Source organism: Lepidochelys kempii, chromosome 1 (genome assembly GCF_965140265.1).
Source record: "Lepidochelys kempii isolate rLepKem1 chromosome 1, rLepKem1.hap2, whole genome shotgun sequence".
NCBI lineage: Eukaryota > Metazoa > Chordata > Testudines > Cheloniidae > Lepidochelys > Lepidochelys kempii.
This window is the reverse complement of record NC_133256.1, coordinates 132464891-132473867: the sequence shown is the minus strand read 5'-3', so window position 1 is coordinate 132473867 and position 8977 is coordinate 132464891. Positions and strand designations below refer to the sequence as shown.

Sequence of the window (8977 nt, the reverse complement as noted above, 5' to 3'; positions counted from 1 at the left end):
AAAGTCCAAAGAACGCCTTAGAGCCTTGCCTTTTCCAGTAAGATTTTAGGAATAGCTTACATACTATATGACATAGAAATACTTATTTTCCATTTTCCTTCAGCCTTATGAAAACAACTGGATACAAGAAGAGATGGCACAAAAGAGGTTGTATTAGGAAATTAAACAGAAAAAAGTGGAAGTAAGAAAACAATGGATGACTGTGCTGTACCCTTGTCAAACATGAGGCCCTATCTTATTTCTAGGAAGTCTTCCCAAATGACTGACATGTTCCCAAGCATTAATGCATCTAAAGAGGCTACTTCATTCCTATGCAATAACAATTCCTTAATTGAGATAGAAGGGGGAGGGCCTTGCCATTGACATGGCAATAATATCTTTAAGCATAATGGCACTTTTTACCTAATCATCGAGTTTATTAATATCAGTAAAATCATGAAGCAATATTAAATTATTGGCATAATCATATGAACAAAGGATCTGATTAACTAAGAGTTATACTTACCAATGGAGGGAGGGAGTTTGCATGTGGGAGGGGGCTAGGGGCAGAGGGTTGGGGCACAGGAGGAGTTTTGGGGTGCCGCATCTGGGCGGCGCTTACCTTGGGTGGCTCCCCGCACGCAGCGACATGTCCCTGCTGCTCCTAGGTGGAGGTGTGGCCAGGCAGCTCTGCACGCTGCCTCAACCTGCAGGCGCTGCCCCCGCAGCTCCCATTGGGGTCAATAAGCATGTGGACAAGGGGGATCCAGTGGATATAGTGTGCTTACATTTTCAGAATGTCTTTGACAAGGTCCCTCACCAAAGGCTCTTAAGCAAAGTAAGCTATCATGGGATAAGAGGGAAGATCCTCTCATGGATTGGTAACTGGTTATTATGCAAGGTATTATGCAAGGTAGCCTATTTCCCCTTGTTTTTTCCTACCCCCCCCCCAGATGTTCTGGTTTAACTTGGATTTAAACTTGGAGAGTGGTCAGTCTGGATGAGCTATTACCAGCAGGAGAGTGAGTTTGTGTGTATGGGGGTGGGGGGGGGGGTGAAAAAACCTGGATTTGTGCTGGAAATGGCCCACCTTGATTATCATGCACATTGTAGGGAGAGTGGTCACTTTGGATGAGCTATTACCAGCAGGATAGTGAGTTTGTGTGTGTGGTTTTTGGGAGGGGGGTGAGGGGGTGAGAGAACCTGGATTTGCGCAGGAAATGGCCCAACTTGATTATCATGCACATTGTGTAAAGAGTTGTCACTTTGGATGGGCTATCACCAGCAGGAGAGTGAATTTGTGGGGGGGGGGGGGTGGAGGGTGAGAAAACCTGGATTTGTGCTGGAAATGGCCCAACCTGATGATCACTTTAGATAAGCTATTACCAGCAGGACAGTGGGGTGGGAGAAGGTATTGTTTCATATTCTCTGTGTGTATATAAAGTCTGCTGCAGTTTCCACGGTATGCATCTGATGAAGTGAGCTGTAGCTCACGAAAGCTCATGCTCAAATAAATTGGTTAGTCTCTAAGGTGCCACAAGTACTCCTTTTCTTTTTGTGAATACAGACTAACACGGCTGTTACTCTGAAACCTGGTTAAAAGATAGGAAACAAAGGGTAGGTATAAATGGTCAGTTTTCGGAATGGAGAGAGGTAGATAGTGGTGTCCCCCAGGTGGTCTGTACTGGGACCAGTGCTATTCAACATATTCATAAATGATCTGAAAAAAGTGGTAAACAGTGAGGTGGCAAAATTTGCAGATGATACAAAACTACTCAAGATAGTTAAGTCCCAGGCAGACTGTGAAGAGCTACAAAAGGATCTTTAAAAACTGGGTGACTGGGTAACAAAATGGCAGATGAAATTCACTGTTGATAAATGCAAAGTAATGCCCATTGGAAAACATAATCCCAACTATACATATGAAATAATGGGGTCTAAATTAGCTGTTACCACTGAAGAAAGAGATCTTGGAGTCATTGTGGATAGTTGTCTGAAAACATCCACTCAATGTGCATCAGCAGTCAAAAAAGAAAACAGAATGCTGGGAATCCTTAAGAAAGGCATAGATAAGAAGACAGAAAATATCATATTGTCTCTACATGAATCCATGGGATGCCCACATCTTGTGCAGATATGGTCACCCCATCTCAGAAAAGGTAGATTGGAATTGGAAAAGGTTCAGGAAAGGGCAACAAAAATTATTAGGGTATGGAACGGCTTCCTCACAAGGAGAACTTAATAAAACTGGGACTGTTCTGCTTGGAAAAGAGACAACTAAGTGGGGGTATGATAGAGGTCTATAAAATCATGACTGGTGTAGAGAAAGTAGGTAAGGAAGTGTTGTTTATTCCTTCTCGTAACACAAGAACTAGGGGTCACCAAATGAAATTAATAGGCAGCAGGTTTAAAACACACACAAGGAAGTATTTCGTCACACAACGCACAGTCAACCTGTGGAACTCTTTGCCAGAGAATGTTGTGAAGGCCAAGACTATAACAGGGTTCAAAAAAGAACTAGGTAAATTCCTGGAGGATAGGTCGATCAATGGTTATTAGCCAGCATGGGCAGGGATGGTGTCCCTAGCCTCTATTTGCCAGAAGCTGGGAATTAGCAACAGCGGATGGATCACTTGATGATTACCTGTTCTGTTCATTCCTCTGGGGCACCTGGCATTGACCACTGTCGGAAGATAGGATACTGGGCTAGATGGACCTTTTTGTAGTCCACAAATGCAATACGCAATGGTACTTTGTATATATTGCATTTTTTGATGAGCTGCCGAACTGAATGGATGTGATCAATTGTCGAATACTCTGAGCAGAAACAGGCTTGTTTTCTGCTCTCATACATTTCAAGATCCTTCTTAATTCGATTGAGTATGACACAGGTGAAGACTTTATACACTTGTGAGAGGAGTGTGATTGGATGCTAGTTGCTCAATTCTTCTAGATCACCTTTCTTCATCAATAGTATTGTTTTTGATTTCTTCCATGCCTCTGGAGCACACTTGCTATTGATGTAGATGGTGAACTATTGTGCCAATGCTTTGAAGAGAGAATCTTCTTCTGTTTTGAGATATTCCAGCCAAATATCGTCCACTCCCAGGCTCTTTTTTGTTACGAACTGCATATTTTGATTTTCTTCCCACATAACATTGGGAACTTCTGTAGCCTGCTGCCTTGATGGTGTATGCTGGACATTGAAATGCATGGAGTAGAGATCATTGTAGAATTTTGTAGATATTTTGTTCATCTTGCTTCTTTCCAATGTCCTTTCACCATTTTCATCTTTCAGTGCTGCCGGAATAACCTGTTTCAGCCTAATGTCTCTTTGTACCTTCTTCAGACTCTCCTTCTTTTCGGCAGCCTCTCTCAATTTTTTCTTTCTAAAATCTTCACAGTCTTCTTTGATCTTCATGTGAATTTCTTTGCACAGTGTTCTGTATTCTTCAACCATTTTTCCTTCTAATTTCATGCATGCCCTCCTTGCCATTAGATTCACAGTTTCCTTGCTGATCCTCTGCTTGCATCCAAGGGTTTTCAATGCCTTTGCCTTTTTAGCTGTTGAGATTATCTGCAAGGTGAACTCTTCATAGTCCTCATCGATGTCCTTTTTTCAGAGTAACAGCCGTGTTAGTCTGTCTTTGCAAAAAGAAAAGGAGTACTTGTGGCACCTTAGAGACTAATTGGTTAGTCTCTAAGGTGCCACAAGTACTCCTTTTCTTTTTATCGATGTCCTTGTTGACCTTGCACTCGAGGTCCATTTCACTCACTTCCCGTGCAAATGCCTCTTTGTTGAAGTGCCATTTTCACTTCAGTTTCTGGCTTCTCTTGACTCAGTCTTTGTAGACATTGTCAGTGCATAGTTTTGAGCACAACATATGATGGTCTGAGCCTCTGCAAATGATTCATTCTCCTATTATTGCTACATCATTGAAGATTCTTCTGGTATCCATCAATACCATTATCATTATGATTCAGTGTGACTCCATCTGGGCTTTTCCATTTCCACTGCTGCTGATGTTCTTTTTGAAATATCATGCTACCTTGGGTTGTTAGCATTGGTCAGGCCAATGCATGAGTCTGTGCTCAGTTTCCCAGTTTATTCTGCTTTGGGTGGCTTGTTTGGCAGAAGAATTTTGCAGCAGTGGATTTGGGGTGCCGGCCCTTGTGCCCCGTAGCTGTGGTGCCCGCTCCACTTTGGCCAGGTTGCCCTAGAATAATAGAGGTACAGTTGGTCTCCCTACTACCTTGGATGCTAGCTTTACATCTGCTCGGCTTGCTGAGACCTGCCAGAGCATGCGCTTAGAGGACGAATGGCCGAATGTCTTATAATGGCAGACTAAATCCCTGACGTAAAGCTGAAAGGTCAGGCAGTCTACCCTGTCTGTCAGAGACCTTTTTATTCTTGGTTTGTGTTTTGATATATTGTTCCTGTTGTATGTTGTTCTTTAAAGTTTGGATAAAGGTTTTATCAGCCTTTCCTTTCCAGAAGGAGGGATGTGGTGCGAGCTGTGAATGTTATAGAGTGGCCACCAGGGGGCAAAGAGCAAGGGAATAAGTCTGTATAAACAGGAAACAGATTGTCTGACATTCATCCCAAGCACAGTATGTTGGGTCTTTGTAATCTCTACACCTCTTCAAAAACTTAAGTTCCATTTCATTCAGAATCCCTTAGACCTACTTACATCCACTCTACTGATGTGTTAAAGAGTCTAAGTTAGTGTAGCCTACCCATGACGGGTCCAGAAGGAGGAGTATGTTAAAACAGAGTGAATGAAAGCAGCCCTTAAGAAGTCTAGTTAGTATTTGTGGGGTCTAATTTACACATTACCTCTAAAATTGACCTGGCGTGTCTAGACGAGTCTAAATAAATTAAATCTGAGTGTAAAAGAGTCTAAGTCTAGAGAGAGTCTAAATTGGTATAGGATATGGGTTCTTCTTGTGCCCTTAGACTGTAAGTTGCACCACACTCTCTAGACTTTCCTAGTCACATTTGAATTTGTTTCAAACTCTCCTAGATTTAATGCATAAGGGAATCTGAGATGGTGACACTTACATGCTGAGGAGGCAGGAGAGAGATGCTCATGGATGCTACTTCAGTGTATATGTCCTAACTCCTTGATATAGCACTCCTGCACATAAGTCATATCAATTAAGATTACCTTAAATCTATTACCAATATCTAAGGGACTGTGAGGAGATTGTTTTAGACAACTTTACATATTACCTCTGAATTTGTTCCAATGGGTATCTTTGTCCCTTGCCACCTCAAAAAAGTTCTCCCTAATTAACAGTGAGTTACATTACATAGAATCATAGAATATCAGGGTTGGAAGGGACCTCAGGAGGTCATCTAGTCCAACCCCCTGCTCAAAAGTAGGACCCATCCCCAATTAAATCATCCCAGCTAGGGCTTTGTCAAGCCTGACCTTAAAAACTTCTAAGGAAGGAGATTCCACCACCTCCCTAGGCAACGCATTCCAGTGTTTCACAACCCTCCTAGTGAAAAAGTTTTTCCTAATATCCAACCTAAACCTCCCCCACTGCAACTTGAGACCATTACTCCTTGTCCTGTCCTCTTCCACCACTGAGAATAGTCTAGAACCATCCTCTCTGGAACCTCCTCTCAGGTAGTTGAAAGCAGCTATCAAATCCCCCCTCATTCTTCTCTTCCGCAGACTAAACAATCCCAGTTCCCTCAGCCTCTCCTCATAAGTCATGTGTTCCAGACCCCTAATAATTTTTGTTGCCCTTCGCTGGACTCTTTCCAATTTATCCACATCCTTCTTGTAGTGTGGGTCCCAAAACTGGACTCAGTACTCCAGATGAGGCGTCACCAATGTCGAATAGAGGGGGATGATCACGTCCCTCGATCTGCTCACTATGCTCCTACTTATGCATCCCAAAATGCCATTGGCCTTCTTGGCTACAAGGGCACACTGCTGACTCATATCCAGCTTCTCGTCCACTGTCACCCCTAGGTCCTTTTCCGCAGAACTGCTGCCTAGCCATTCGGTCCCTAGTCTGTAGCTGTGCATTGGGTTCTTCCGTCCTAAGTGCAGGACCCTGCACTTATCCTTATTGAACCTCATCAGATTTCTTTTGGCCCAATCCTCCAATTTGTCTAGGTCCCTCTGTATCCTATCCCTCCCCTCCAGCGTATCTACCACTCCTCCCAGTTTAGTATCATCCGCAAATTTGCTGAGAGTGCAATCCACACCATCCTCCAGATCATTTATGAAGATATTGAACAAAACCGGCCCCAGGACCGACCCCTGGGGCACTCCACTTGACACCGGTTGCCAACTAGACATGGAGCCATTGATCACTACCCATTGAGCCCGACAATCTAGCTAACTTTCTACCCACCTTATAGTGCATTCATCCAGCCCATACTTCTTTAACTTGCTGACAAGAATACTGTGGGAGACCGTGTCAAAAGCTTTGGTAAAGTTAAGATACAATACATCCACTGCTTTCCCTTCATCCACAGAACCAGTAATCTCATCATAAAAGGCAATTAGATTAGTCAGGCATGACCTTCCCTTGGTGAATCCATGCTGACTGTTCCTGATCACTTTCCTCTCATGTAAGTGCTTCAGGATTGATTCTTTGAGGACCTGCTCCATGATTTTTCCGGGGACTGAAGTGAGGCTGACTGTCCTGTAGTTCCCTGGATCCTCCTTCTTCCCTTTTTTAAAGATTGGCACTACATTAGCCTTTTTCCAGTCATCCGGGACTTCCCCCGTTCGCCACGAGTTTTCAAAGATAAAGGCCAATGGCTCTGCAATCACAGCCGCCAGTTCCTTTAGCACTCTCGGATGCAACTCGTCCGGCCCCATGGACTTGTGCATGTCCAGCTTTTCTAAATAGTCCCTAACCACCTCTATCTCCACAGAGGGCTGGCCATCTCTTCCCCATTTTGTGATGCCCAGCGCAGCAGTCTGGGAGCTGACCTTGTTCGTGAAGACAGAGGCAAAAAAAGCATTGAGTACATTAGCTTTTTCCACATCCTCTGTCACTAGGTTGCCTCCCTCATTCATTAAGGGGCCCACACTTCCCTTGGCTTTCTTCTTGTTGCCAACATACCTGAAGAAACCCTTCTTGTTACTCTTAACATCTCTCGCTAGCTGCAGCTCCAGGTGCGATTTGGCCCTCCTAATTTCATTCCTACATGCCTGAGCAATATTTTTATACTCTTCCCTGGTCATATGTCCAACCTTCCACTTCTTGTAAGCTTCTTTTTTATGCTTAAGATCCGCTAGGATTTCACCGTTAAGCCAAGTTGGTTGCCTGCCATATTTACTATTCTTTCGACACATCGGGATGGTTTGTCCCTGTAACCTCAACAGGGATTCCTTGAAATACAGCCAGCTCTCCTGGACTCCTTTCCCTTTCATGTTAGTCCCCCAGGGGATCCTACCCATCCGTTCCCTGAGGGAGTCAAAGTCAGCTTTCCTGAAGTCCAGGGTCCGTATCCTGCTGCTTACCTTTCTTCCCTGTGTCAGGATCCTGAACTCAACCAACTCATGGTCACTGCCTCCCAGATTCCCATCCACTTTTTCTTCCCCTACTAATTCTTCCCGGTTTGTGAGCAGCAGGTCAAGAAAAGCTCCCCCCCAGTTGGCTCCTCTAGCACTTGCACCAGGAAATTGTCCCTTATTCTTTCCAAAAACTTCCTGGATTGTCTATGCACCGCTGTATTGCTCTCCCAGCAGATATCAGGAAAATTAGTCACCCATGAGAACCAGGGCATGCGATCTAGTAGCTTCCGCGAGCTGCCGGAAGAAAGCGTCATCCACCTCATCCCCCTGGTCCGGTGGTCTATAGCAGACTCCCACCACTACATCACTCCTGTTGCGCACACTTCTAAACTTAATCCAGAGACACTCAGGTTTTTCTGCAGTTTCGTACCGGAGCTGAGCAGTCATACTGCTCCCTTACATACAGTGCTACTCCCCCACCTTTTCTGCCCTTCCTGTCCTTCCTGAACAGTTTATAACCATCCATGACAGTACTCCAGTCATGTGAGTTATCCCACCAAGTCTCTGTTATTCCAATCACATCATAATTCCTTGACATCACCAGGACCTCCAGTTCTCCCTGCTTGTTTCCAAGGCTTTGTGCATTTGTATATAAGCACTTGAGATAACCTGCTGATCGCCCCTCATTCTCAGTATGAGGCAGGAGCCCTCCCCTCACAGACATTCCTGCCTGTGCTTCCTCCCGGTATCCCGCTTTCCCACTTACCTCAGGACTTTGGTCTCCTTCCCCCGGTGAACCTAGTTTAAAGCCCTCCTCACTAGGTTAGCCAGCCTGCTCGCAAAGATGCTCTTCCCTCTCTTCGTAAGGTAGAGCCCGTCTCTGCCCAGCACTCCTCCTTCATGGAACACCATCCCATGGTCAAAGAATCCAAAGCCTTCTCTCCGACGCCACCTGCGTAGCCATTCGTTGACTTCCACGATTCGACGGTCCCTACCCAGGCCTTTTCCTTCCACGGGGAGGATGGACGAGAACACCACTTGACATAATAATGTCATCCCATTTAATGTGAACTAGTTCCCTTTAAATTCTGTAGCAGCGGACCTCTTTTCAAACTACAATGACAGAAATATGAAGGAAAACATAAATTTGATATCAGTGCTATCATAAAGTCACCTGCAATCCCTTGCCTGAGTCCCTCTGGCTGTGTAATATTCTAATATAGCTAACTTTTTTTCCTCCTGTGTTTAGAAAACAATTTATATTTAATAACTTACTATTATAAAATGTTTTTGTCTGGCCAAGACATCAATGCGAAAAGAACTACAGATGCTACAGTAACTTTAAGAATTTATTAATGTCATTCATTTACATGTTTATTTAAATAGTAATTAGCATTGTTATAAAAATGTCATTAAGGTCACTATGATGATATTGAAACGCACAAGATAAACACATTATCATTTAAGTCTATGGAGAACATTTTCAAAAAGATTGCAAGTTACAGCAG

General features: G+C 44.0%; 1 pseudogene; it reads right to left on the bottom strand.

Annotated features, from left to right (window-relative positions):
- Nucleotides 1-2632: 2632 nt before the first annotated feature.
- Nucleotides 2633-3457, bottom strand: LOC140904177 (uncharacterized; annotated as a pseudogene).
- Nucleotides 3458-8977: the final 5520 nt, after the last annotated feature.